The following is a 12,927-nucleotide window of genomic DNA, read 5'->3' on the forward strand; positions in this document are numbered from 1 at the left end:
GTAATTACACAACCATTATTGAAGCAATTCTCATTAAAGAAGTTTTTCTGGGTTTCACATGCTTTATAGAATAAGAGTGCCACTTTCAGTCATGGAAATGACTGAAACATGGCTAATCAACTTTTATGTTCGTGAAGATAAGAGGATTAGAGGAAGAGTCCAATTAATTGTTTTGGGAAAAAAAAAAAAAACTATCAGTTTGATTAGATTCTTAAGTGTAGAGATATGTATCAAAACATCAGTGCTCTTAACAACTAGGTGAAACAGAACTGATATAAGAGTCCATTCATAAGCAATAAGACAGGAGAGATTATTTAGGAATTTATTGCTGAGATGCAGTGCAATCTACATAAAGGATTTAAAAGAGTATACTATGTTTTTCTTTAAAATTTTGGTGTGAGAACTGTAATCACATGTAATCACATCTTTTGGTCCAAAGATTTATTTTCAACCAAATTGTAAGTTTTTTCATATTATTGTTTTAAACAAATTCAATATAGGTACAGTATGAAATATTTTTTTTTTTCTAATTTGAGGACTTGTGCCTTATTTGCTCCATTTTTGGTGGGTACATTTTATACTTGCTTTTTAAAGAAGAAGAACCAAAGTCAGAGACAGAAGATATTAGCCCTCGCGATGAGATGCCAGCCTGCTAAGTCACTGTGAACTAGTCTGACTTGACGTTATCAATACAGCGGATCTCATCTGTGATAGGTGTGGTCTTTTGATAGCTACTGTATGTCTGTCTGTATAAGTGGAGTAGAAGATTACAGGTTTTAATTTATAGTTATTGCCTGTAATTACTATTTATTTTCTAGCCATGACTCAGAATTTCACTTGCACTAGGATTATGCTACAAGAGCTTTTGATGCCTCAGAAAATGTATCACAGGAAGATCAAAATCCTATTTTCTAGTTTTTCTTACTGTGGGGTTCGATTTTCAATGTTTTGTTTGCAGCAGCTCATCAGTTAGTACAAGTGGGGGGCTAAATCTCAGCGCGCTGACCACAGCAGGATACTAAGATATCCACTTTCCTTAATGTCCCTACCAAAATATGTTGCAATCTATCATTTAATTCGCAGACGGTCTTTGGTAATTAAATAAAGCTTAAACTCACATATGTAGATTGTATTTGTTGCTGCCTGAACTGTGCTGCTTTGCCAGTTTGGTTACCCAACAGTTTTTTCCTTAGTTTCAGCTTTAATGTTTGTTACAGTGTCATCAAAATTCCTTGTCCTTTCTGCTGGATAATAGTGAGTGCTAAGTTTTTCTTACTTCAGGCATATCTTTTGAATATTTGATACCAGGATGGCTCACAGCATGTACAGTTCATCTGGTATTACAATTTTTAAAGTAATATTTTGTATTTCAGAGTTAGATTGTAAGATGTTTTTCTTACAAGGAATAAAGCTATCAGTGAAATTACCAGTTTGGTGCTCTCCTGTCCTGTCCCTTCTTTTGTAGTATCTGTTTCATACTTCAATTCTTCCCAGAGTAGAGATTCTCCACCAGAATTTTTTTTCACTGTACAGCTCTTAGCGTGCTACTTTCACCTTTAATGCTAAAAAAGTTATCATATATACCTCAAGATTATGTATTTATTTTAACCATTTACAGACTAAGTGCTGAATAAAATGTTACTATGAGTGGATTCTGTTTTTCTGTGGGTTTTTTTTGGCTATTGAGTTTCTTCAAGAATATGAGCATTTTTCTATAGAACTTTAAAATACAGAAGTGGGAGGTGTGATTATAAAGGCAAATGCATATCAGCATCCTTGAGCTTTTTTTTCTTTCAAACATTGCTGGATCACATACAAGTGTTTTTTTTTCTTATATTTCAGAATAAAATTTAGTACATTCTGTTTTCATGTGTGCATGCATATACACTGGAAAGCATATATAATTTATGCTCAACCTCTTTTACAAGGGGCAGCAGGCACAAACTGGGACACATAAAGTTCCCTTCAAAAACAAGGGAAAAAAACTTCTACTGTGAGGGTGATAGAGCACTGAACATGATGTCCATTGAGGTTGTGAAGTCTTCTCTGGAGATACTTCAAACGCATCTGGATGCTCTTCTCTGTAATGTACTGTAAGGAACCTTCATTACTAGGAGGGTTGGACTATATGATCTCCAGATGTCTCTTCTAATCCCTGCAATTCTGTAATTTTATAAAGGTTATCCCTTTGTGAATCTGTGCACTACTTTGTGAGTAAATATTAATTGGCAACAGCTCACTTAGTGGCTTTTACTTAGATCAGAAGAGTGAGATGCATTTAGAAAAATGAAAAAGGGATTGACATGGTGCCACTTACAGTTGCTTCTCTTGGCCCTGGAAGAAAATTTTCCTTTTATCTTTACTTCAATAATCATCATTGTCAAATGAGAATAGAGCATGAATTTTGGAGAAGGAAAATTTGTTGTGAACTTACATAAAAGTCTGGTCGTTTATTTTTCAACTTTGTATTTTTCAACCATATTGATACTGGGAAATAAATACATCCTTCTTGTCTTTTAAGTATTTTAAGTTAATAAGCTAGTATGATGAATGATTTGGTACTTTGCAACTCGTCTATGTATGAGCAGCAGTAACGAAGTCAAATAGTTGATGGTAAACTTTGTAATAATTGATGCTATCTCTTGCTTTTTTTTTTCTTTTTTCTTTTCCTGAAGATTTTAAAATCAAGGTAACCCTTGCTGTAGACATAGCCAAGGTAGGTATTATATAGCTGTAGGACTATTTAGATTATCCTGAAAAGCAAAATTAGTGATTTTTGCACACTAACCAAATGTGTATTTTCCACACCCCATGATCATTGCGATCACTGGAAGTCATATTCCCCTTTACAAAGTCATACCTTTTCCAAATGCATAGGCAAAAAATCAAATTTGTAAGTCAATGCAAATGATTTGTACTGACTCTCTTATTATATTGTATTATTTTATTTATAGATTTAGTTATATATATTATTTGTATTATCCATATAAACAAAGTAGTTAGTGATATTGATACTTCATGGTTAGGTCTAAATTGCTGTAAGGTTTTTTTGTTTATGGAACATTTGATAGTCACAGAATCATTGAATCCTTTGAGTTGGAAGGAACCTTTAAAGGTCATATGCTCCAATTCCCTTGCAAAAAACAGGGCTTACAGCTAGATCAGGTTGCTCAGAGCCTGATCCAGCCTGATCTTTAGTGTCCAGGGACAGGACATCCTCCACCTCTCCGGACAATCTATTACAGGGCTTCATTACTCTTACTGTTAAAATCATTTTTATTATATCTGATCTGAATTTCTCCTCTTTTAGTGTGAAACCATTTCCCTTTTTCTCTGTCAAAACAGACCCTGAAAAAATGTCTAATGCCTTCTTTTTTGTAGCTTCCTTTTAGATACTGAAAACCCACTTTCAGGTCACTCCAGAACCTTCTCTTCTCCAGGCTGAACAGCCCCTGCTCTCTCAGCCTATCCTCATCAGGGAGCTGTTCCATCCCTTGGATCATTTTTGTGGCCCTCCTCTGGATACACTCCAACAGATCCACATATTTCCTGTGCTGAGCATTCCACCTGTGGACGCAGTGCTCCAAGTGAGGTGTCACAGCACATAGCAGAGGGGCAGGACCCCCTCCCTCACCGTGCTGGCCACACTACTTTGGATGCAGCCAGGATACAGTTGGGTTTCTGGGCTGCAAGGACCCATTGCTGGTTCATGTCCAGCTTGCCATCCTCTGTTACACCTTCACTGAAGGCCACCATATTGGTCAGGCAAGACTTGTCTGTGATAGTCAGTGATGTGAGATTAGTTGCAAATTCTTGTCAGGATTAACACTGAATTTTCTATGACTTATACACAGAGAGCATCAATAGCCACAGCTGTCTGTGTGAATAAAGTATGAACTGGTGAATTATGAACTGGAATTTTGCTGCTATACTTTAACCTGTTTACCGTATGTGATAAGCCTGAATTTATTCCTAGAATTAGCCAAAGATCCAGTGCACTGAAGAAGATACCTTTGCATCTGAGGAGTCAAAGGCAAAATTGAAAATAAAAACACATCATAATGAAGAACTCAGTCCCAGAAGACTGAGATCTGGATTTTACTTATTATTTTATCTGGATTTTAAAGAGTTACGTCAAAATATGGCTAATTTTTTTCTCCAACAGCTCCCTCTGAAGACTTACAAAGCACTGTGATGTATCATCTAAATGATGAACAGAATGTACTGTGCATCACTTTGTATAAAACAAAAGCCTGAACGTGTGTATGTGAAACTAACATTGATTTTGGTGTACATGATGCGTATTGTGTGTAACACATATGGCTTACATGCAAAACCATTGCTTTCTGCCTAAATTCAATTCCTTACTTTTGCTTCTATAATCTACTTTTTTTCTCTGTCTTTTTTTTTTTTTTTTTAAATTTCCTAAGTCTACTTAGAACCAGAAAGGGAACATGGGACAATTGTATTATTTAACTAACCTTCTCCAGCAATTTTAGTACAAATTATTGATATGCTGATCATATCAGTAGTAATCTATAGATAATGACAATTGCTCTTCAGGTATTAACTAGGTCAAGGCTTTGTACAGGCTAATATCAGAGCTTAGCTGTATTAGTTTTAAACCCTTAATTGCATGTCATTATAGATTTGCTTATGAAACAAAAAGCTGCTCCTTTTCCATTAGCTATGTTAGTCTGCCATTTGAAAAGGAGGAAGCTTGATACATCTTTATGCAATGTTTTCTAATTTACCTTATCTTACCTGTATTTTGTATCTTACTGTGCACCTGGCCTGAGTTTACTAGAGCTCATTGTTCATCTGAAGAAGCTTTTCATCTAATCACATTAATAGTATTATATTTTTGATTACTTTTTTCAGCAATCCACTTAGCTTTCCTATCTGAGCTCAAGATAGTGCACATTAATTACATTATCTAAATCGAAACAACACGTATACTCTGCAAGCAGCATTCTTAAAAATGTTGCAACAGATTAGTTAAATGAAGTTGAGTGCACTTGAAAGTTCTCAAACCAGTTACTGGTAGATGCAATCTGGGAAGCATTTTGAAAAAATATTTATTGAGAATACTTAACAATAAGTATTGAGAGTTTATGAAATTGACTGTAAGCATGGCCCTAGTATGGAGAGCTAAAAAGGAAGCTTGCATGAGACAAGTTTTTCATAGAAAGTTATATTTTCCTCTCTTTTTGTGGAGAAGGAGAACAGAGTTGCAGGGCAGAAGAGTTGTTTAACCATTCATTGTTTTTCAGCTGTGAAAATAAAAATGATTTCTTTGTATACCATATCACTGGACAGAGTTATTAGGAAGCTGTATGGAAAGCACAATTACTATGAAGTATGTTTGAATTAATAATCTACAAATCCCTGCATTTTTTTCCTCAGAGAAGTGAAGATATTGTTGACTAAAAGTTTTTCACATGTAATCACAGAAGTTTCAGTTAGCCCTTGACCATGAATTCTGAGGTGTGTAAGCTTGTACTGTCTTTGAAACTGAAGTGAAAGAAACTGTGTGTCTTTCTGCTTGGAGATGGAACAATTGCATTCATATTTAGGTCACAAATTATAAACCAAATAATGCCAGCTTGTGGGTGAAGAACTCAAGTGATCATTACAAGTGCAAGACTGGGACAGAAATTTGTCTGATATTGATCAGAATGGTATTGCTTAACAAAGATCAACCTTCACGCAGACTGGCTGAGTCACAATTTTCTTTCCCAGGATAATAGATGGGCTAGGATGTGTTCTGGCAAGTCTTCAATTGACTGGACAAATTAGGCACTCTTTGCAGCAAAGAAGAACAGCAAATACGGTATTTTGTATGCTTAACAAAAAGTGATCTGGAGAACAGCTTACTCCTTTTCTCCTTCTTTGGGATTTTTATTACAAAATCACAGAATTCTTGAGCTTGAAGGGACTTTTAAAGGTCAACCAGTCTAGCTACGCTGCAATGAACAGGGTCATCTACAGCTAGATCAGGTTTCTCAGAGCTGCTCCTATCTGACTTTGAATATCTCCAAGGACAGGGCATCCACCACATCTCTGGATAACTTGTTCCAGTGCTTCACCACCCCAGTCATAAAAAATAGTTTTCTTATATCTGACCTAAACCTCCCCTTTTTTAGCCTGAAACAGTCTCTCCTTGTCTGATCACAGCAGGCCCTGATAAAGAACCTGTCTTTATCTTTCTTACAACTTTGTTATGTTAGATTTTTCACTCAGAGGTGGTGAGGCTCTGGAACAGGTTGCTCAGAGAAGCTGTGAATGCCTCATCCCTCAAGGTGCTCAAGACCAGGGCCCTGGGCAGCCTGAGCCATTATCCAATCTAGTGCCTCACTTAATGGTTGGCAACCATGCCTACAGGAGGTGGTTGAAAGAGCGTGGACTTTAAGGTCTCTTTGAACCTAAGCTGTTCTTTGATTCCATGATTCTGTTATCATCAACTCCAACCATACAATTAACTAGTAAGTTCACCACTAAACCATGTTGCTAAGCACCACACCGATATGTTTCTTATGTACCTCCAGCAATGGTGACTCCTTCATTTCTTTGGGCAGCCTGTTCATAGAATCATAGACTAGTTTGGGGGTTGGAAGACAACTTAAAATCATCTAGTTCTAAGACTCTGCCATGAGCAGCATTGTCAACCACTAGATGAAGTTACTCAGGACACCAACTGACCTAGACTGCTTCCTGGAGCATCATGCAGGCAGAGCAGAAGCAGACAGTCACCTCCATCACCTTTCTTTAGATGCAGCCAAGATTCTATTGTCCTGGGCTGCACAGTGCTGGCTCAATATCAAATTTTTCATCCACCTGACCTCCAAAGTCCTTTTAAGCAAGGCTGCTCTCAATTTAACCTGGGAGAAAAGAAAGTTTGAGAAGACATTATTGGTCAGTAGGGAGAAGTGAATGCCTGGTGAGTTGCATTTGTTGTCAGTGCATGACGAAAAACGGACTATATAAAAGTAATTTGCAGTTAATAGGATAGTTTATTTTGGTGGACTTTTCCTTGAATTTGTTTTCTCTAGAGATTCTTGTAGTGTATTCAAATACTACAGTGTCTGTACGGTACATTCCTGGGATTTCCAAACATTGGGTACAGCTTAACTAAGATCCTCAAAATACTCAAGATAACTATTCCCCCCATCTTCTTCTTATCTTCTTCTTATCTTCTTTTCTTTTCTTTTCTTTTCTTTTCTTTTCTTTTCTTTTCTTTTCTTTTCTTTTCTTTTCTTTTCTTTTCTTTTCTTTTCTTTTCTTTTCTTTTCTTTTCTTTTCTTTTCTTTTCTTTTCTTTTCTTTTCTTTTCTTTTCTTTTCTTTTCTTTTCTTTTCTTTTCTTTTCTTTTCATAGAATCATAGAATCACCAAGGTTGGAAAGACCTTCAAGATCATCCAGTCCAACTGTTCACCTATTCCCAATAGCTCCTACTAAACCATGTCCCTCAACACAACATCCAGCCTTTCCTTAAACACCCCCAGGCTCGGTGACTCCACCACCTCCCTGGGCAGTCCATTCCAGTGCCTGACCACCCTTTATGAAAAGCAATACTTCCTAATGTCCAGCCTGAATCTCCCCTGCCGTAGCTTGAAGCCATTCCCCCTGGTCCTATCACTAATGACAAGAGAGAAGAGGCCGACCCCCAGCTCACTACAGCTTCCCTTCAGGAAGTTATAGAGAGCAATGAGGTCTCCCCTGAGCCTCCTCTTCTCCAGGCTGAACAAACCCAGCTCCTCATATGGCCTGTGTTCCAGACCCCTCACCAGCTTTGTTGCCCTCCTTTGAACACGTTCCAGGGCCTCAATATCTTTCTTGCAGTGAGGAGCCCAAAACTGGACACAGTACTCGAGGTGCGGCCTCACCAGTGCTGAATACAGGGGAACAATCACCTCTCTGCTCCTGCTTGCAACACTGTCCCTGATGCAAGCCAGGATGCCATTGGCCTTCTTGGCCACCTGGGCACACTGTCGGCTCATGTTCAGCCGAGCACCAATCAATACCCCCAGGTCCATTTCCTCTACACAGTCCTCCAGCCACACCGCCCCAAGCCTGTAGCGTCGCCTGGGGTTGTTGTGGCCGAAGTGCAGGACCCGGCATTTGGCCTTGTTGAAACTCATCCCATTGGCTTCAGCCCAGCTCTCCAGCCTGTCCAGATCCCTCTGTAGGGCAGCGCTACCCCCAGGCAGATCCACACTTCCAGCCAATTTGGTGTCATCTGCGAATTTACTGAGGGTGCACTCGATGCCCTCATCGAGGTCATCAATAAAGATACTGAAGAGGACAGGCCCCAGCACCGACCCCTGGGGGACTCCACTCACGACCGGTCGCCAGCTGGATTTGACTCCATTCACCACCACTCTCTGGGCCCGGTCCTTCAGCCAGCTCCTCACCCAGCCAAGAGTGCACCCATCCAAGCCTCGGGCTGCCAGCTTCTGCAGGAGAGTGCTGTGGGAGACAGTGTCAAAGGCTTTGCTGAAGTCTAGGTAGACCACATCAACAGCCTTTCCCTCATCCACCAGATGGGTCACTAGATCATAGAAGGAGATCAGGTTGGTCAAGCAGGACCTGCCCTTCATGAACCCATGCTGGCTAGGCCTGATCCCCCGGTCACCCTGCACATGCCACATGATCTCCCTCAAGACAATCTGCTCCATAACCTTCCCTGGCACCGAGGTCAGGCTAACAGGCCTGTAGTTCCCCGGATCCTCCTTATGACCTTTCTTGAAAATGGGAGTCACATCGGCAAGCCTCCAGTCTTCTGGGACCTCACCATTCAACAAGGAGCGCTGACAGATGATGGAAAGCGGCTCGGCTCTCACCTCCGCCAGTTTCCTCAGCACTCTCGGGTGGATCTCATCTGGCCCCATCGACTTGTGACAGTCCAGCTGGAGCAGTAGGTCTCTGACTGTTTCTTTCAGAATCACAGGAGGGTTAGTGTGCTCCCCAGCTGAGATTACCAGGTCAGAGAGAGGAGTATCCTGAGGATAACTGGCCTGACTTTTAAAGACAGACGTAAAGAAGGCATTCATAACCTCTCCCTTTTCCTTATCCTCAGTGGTCACATTCCCAGCCTCATCCAGCAAAGAGTGGATATTCTCCTTTGTCCTCCTCTTACTGTTAATGTATTTATAAAAGAGTTTCTTATTACTTTTCACCCCAGCGGCTAGGTTAAATTCAAGCTGGGCTTTTGCTTTTCTGATTTCACCTCTACACATCCTAACAACTTCCTTGTATTCATTCTGAGTGGCCTGTCCCTCTTTCCACAGGCAGTAGATTCTCTTTTTCTCCCAGAGCCTCAAGAGTAGCTCCCTATTCATCCACACCGGTCTTCTTCCCCGCCGGCTCATTTTGCAGCTCAGGGGGACTGCCTGCTCCTGCGCCCTTAAGACTTCCTTCTTGAAGAGCAACCAGCTCTCTTGGACCCCTTTACTCGCTAAGACTGAATGCCAGGGGACTCCCCCTATTAGTCCCTTGAACAATTCAAAGTCCGCCCTCCTGAAGTCCAAGGTAGCAATTTTACTTCTCCCCCTCCAGGCTCCACCATGAATCACGAAGTCTATCATTTCATGGTCTCTCTATCCAAGACAGCCTCCAACCTCCACATCCTCCACCAAAACTTCCCTGTTTGTGAAAATCAGGTCTAGTGGGGCAGTTCCTCTCGTGGGCTCTCTGACCAGCTGTATCAGGAAGTTGTCCTCTATGCATTCCAGAAACCTCCTAGACTGCTTCCTCTGTGCTGTGCTGTACTCCCAGCATATGTCAGGGAAGTTAAAGTCCCCCATGAGGACAAGGGCAGGCGACTGTGCAGCTTGTGCCAGCTGCTTATAGAATACCTCATCTGTCTCTTCATCCTGATTTGGAGGTCTATAACAGACGCCCACCAGGGTGCCTGTCTTGTCAGCCCTTCCTATGATCTTTACCCATAGGGATTCAACGTTATCGTCCCCACTCATAATCTCAGTAGCGTAGAAGCATTCCCTGACGTAGAGAGCCACATCACCACCCCTCCTTCCTTGCCTCTTTCCTGAAGAGTTTGTAGCCATCCATTGCAGCACTCCAATTGTGGGAACAATCCCACCACGTTTCCGTTATGGCAACTAGGTCATAGTTTGCCTGCTGCACAATGGCTTCCAACTCTTCTTGTTTGTTGCCCATGCTGCGTGCATTAGTGTAGACGCACCTCAGCTGAGCCCCTCGCCTCTCACCTAATCCCAATACCACTTCCCCAGGCTGCTCTCTAGCAGGCCTGGCTTTATCCCCTTCCCCCTTCCTATCTAGTTTAAAGCTCTCTCTACAAGTCCCGCCAGCTCCTGGGCAAGTATCCGTCTCCCTTTTGGAGACAGGCAATTCCCATCAGCAGACCTCAGGCCAGGTGTCGAGTAGACCGCCCCATGATCAAAGAACCCAAAATTTTTGCGCTTGCACCAGCCTCTCAGCCATGCATTTGTAAGATGGCTTTTCCTGGTCATCTCAGCGCTCATCCCTGCCACCAAGGGAATACTGGCAAACACCACTTGTATGCCCACTCCATCAACTAACTTCCCCAGTCTCCTAAAATCATTTTTTATATTCCTCAGGCTTCTAACAGGGATCTCATCACTGAACTGAACTATCCACAGAGGGTAATAATCAGAGGGGAGGATAAGGCTGGGGAGTTTTCTAGAAATATCCCTGACCCGGGCTGCAGGAAGGCAGCACACCTCCCTACAGGTAGGGTCAGGTAGAACAGGTAGGACCGACATATCGGTCCCTCTGTTCCTCTCAGAAGAGAGTCACCTACAACTACCACTCTCCTTTCTTTCTTGGAGGAGGCAGTCTTTAAACACGGAGCTGACTGTCTCACCTTAGGCAAGCTTGGGGGCAGTGCTCCCACGTTATCATGAGTCACCACTCCCTCTGGTTTCAGGGCTTCATACCTATTAGAGAGGCACCAGGGGAACCGAGGTAGGTCGGGAAATTGGGGGTTGCCAGCGACGCTGGGATGAGACCAGCTGCCATTCCTCAACTTCTCTCAAGCTGTCTCTCCCTGCTTGACTACAATGAGAGATAGGGTCCATTGTTCCCTCAATCTGGGTAGTGCAATCTCTGCGCCTTTCTCGCAAAGAGTCACTCCACCAGTCAATCTCTCGCTCACACTCTCTGATGGACCAGAGTCTACCTACCTCCTCCCTAAGTTCTACCACCAGGTTGAGCAGCTCATCCAGCTGCTCACACCTCACACAAGTGGCATCCTTCCCATCCTCCCCTGGCAGCAGCAGGCTGAGGCACTCCCGGCAGCCAGAGACCTGAACCGCCACATTATTAGGCAGACCTTCTGTCTGGGTTGTCACAGTCTTTGCATGGGAAGCACGTTTCCTGGTGAGGACCATGACTGAAGAGGTGATGTCAGGGCCTGTCAACAGGAGAGCCAGTCACCTGAGAAAAAGAGCACCCACCCCTGCAGACACAAGATACAGCTGTGTTGTGTTGTGTGGGCGGGAACCCACAAAAGCAAAAGAGCTTTTTTGGTCGCTTTTCTTTACTCCAGATCCCTTGCCCACCACAGTTTTACCTGCTCGAAGCTACTCTCTGTAGCAAATGAAGCAAATGGCTGATGACTCGTGGTAAGTACCTTGAATACTTTTCTTTTCTTTGTTGTTGTTATGGTGGTGGTGGTGATTTTGTTATTTTGTTGTTGTTTTCTGTTTGGTTTCTCTTTCTTTTTTTGGATTGGTTGGTTAGTTGGTAGTTGGTTGGGTTTTTTTGGGTTTGTTTTGTTTGTTTGTTTGTTTTCCAATTAGAAGCAATGATAATATTTTGAGGATAATTTTTCTGGAATATAATTTCATAGTCTCAGTGATCAATTCTGAAAAATAAATGTATATAACAAGAAATTTAATACCATAGAGATTTCCCATTTCTTAATAGAACATTTAAATAGACTTAATAATTTTAATTACTGTGTTCTATTAGTGATGTTTTCTAAATTGATTAAATTCTATCAAAACCAGTAATTTGTCACACTTTAAAGACTACATATGAGATTTCATGGAGACTTTAGGAGACTTTATTCATATGTTTGCATCCATAGAGATGTTGAAATTTTACAAATTTAAAAGATCATAATCCTCCACTGAATGCTGAAAATATTTGAGACCACTAGCATTGTTTTTGGAAGATTTATTTTACTGAGAGAAAGGTAACATCAAAAGACATCACTAGATATCTGTGTTTCCGTGTAAAATGTGCTGGCCACATCTTAAACCTTTGCTATTTTAATGGAAAGAGATCAATGATGTAACATCTCTGTAATGCACAATCAAAAAAAAAAAAAAAAAGTCAAATGTGAAAATTTTAAGCAAGCCAGTTAGAGACTAACAGATAGTCAAACATAAATTACTACAGTACGACAATTAAGGTTAGTGGAAATTACTTTCATGTTTCAATATTGTTATTGTAGTAAAGGATAATTGTGATACAGCAATTGAAATTGGAATTGCACTGATTGAATACTTGTATGACAGATACTTGAAGATGCTGGCAGTTTGAGTTCTTTAATTTTGCCCTTGGACTTCTGGTAATTGCCTTAACACACACGGCAAGGTGGCATCAAGTGCAATAATAAGCAAAACCTATCACTACCACTTAAAAAAATACATTGTGTAATGCTGAAACCTACACCCTTTTTTAGGAAATAGAAAATGTTCTTTCTGATTTTACTACCTACATTACGGATCACTTTTTAGACTGGGCTTAGCTCTCTTAGCAGATACTGCAGGCTAGAGGAATCCACAGTCTTTAAACAAGCATGAATTCCTGCTCCTGCACAAGCTGCTGACTATTGAAATAAGAAAATTTTTCATTGTTAATAATTTTGCACAGGCAATACCGTCCAAATTGTTTTCACGAGCTTAAATCAGTAACA

The 12,927-nt window shown here is 41.0% G+C and overlaps 1 protein-coding gene across 22 annotated transcripts in view; it reads left to right on the forward strand.

Annotated features, from left to right (window-relative positions):
• The window catches only part of PRLR (prolactin receptor), a 195,493-nt gene that overhangs the window by 29,278 nt on the left and 153,288 nt on the right, over positions 1-12,927 (forward strand). The gene's annotated exons all lie outside the window — the stretch shown is intronic.

The sequence above is a fragment of the Tympanuchus pallidicinctus genome, unplaced genomic scaffold (genome assembly GCF_026119805.1).
Source record: "Tympanuchus pallidicinctus isolate F22 unplaced genomic scaffold, pur_lepc_1.0 scaffold9, whole genome shotgun sequence".
Classification (NCBI taxonomy): domain Eukaryota; kingdom Metazoa; phylum Chordata; class Aves; order Galliformes; family Phasianidae; genus Tympanuchus; species Tympanuchus pallidicinctus.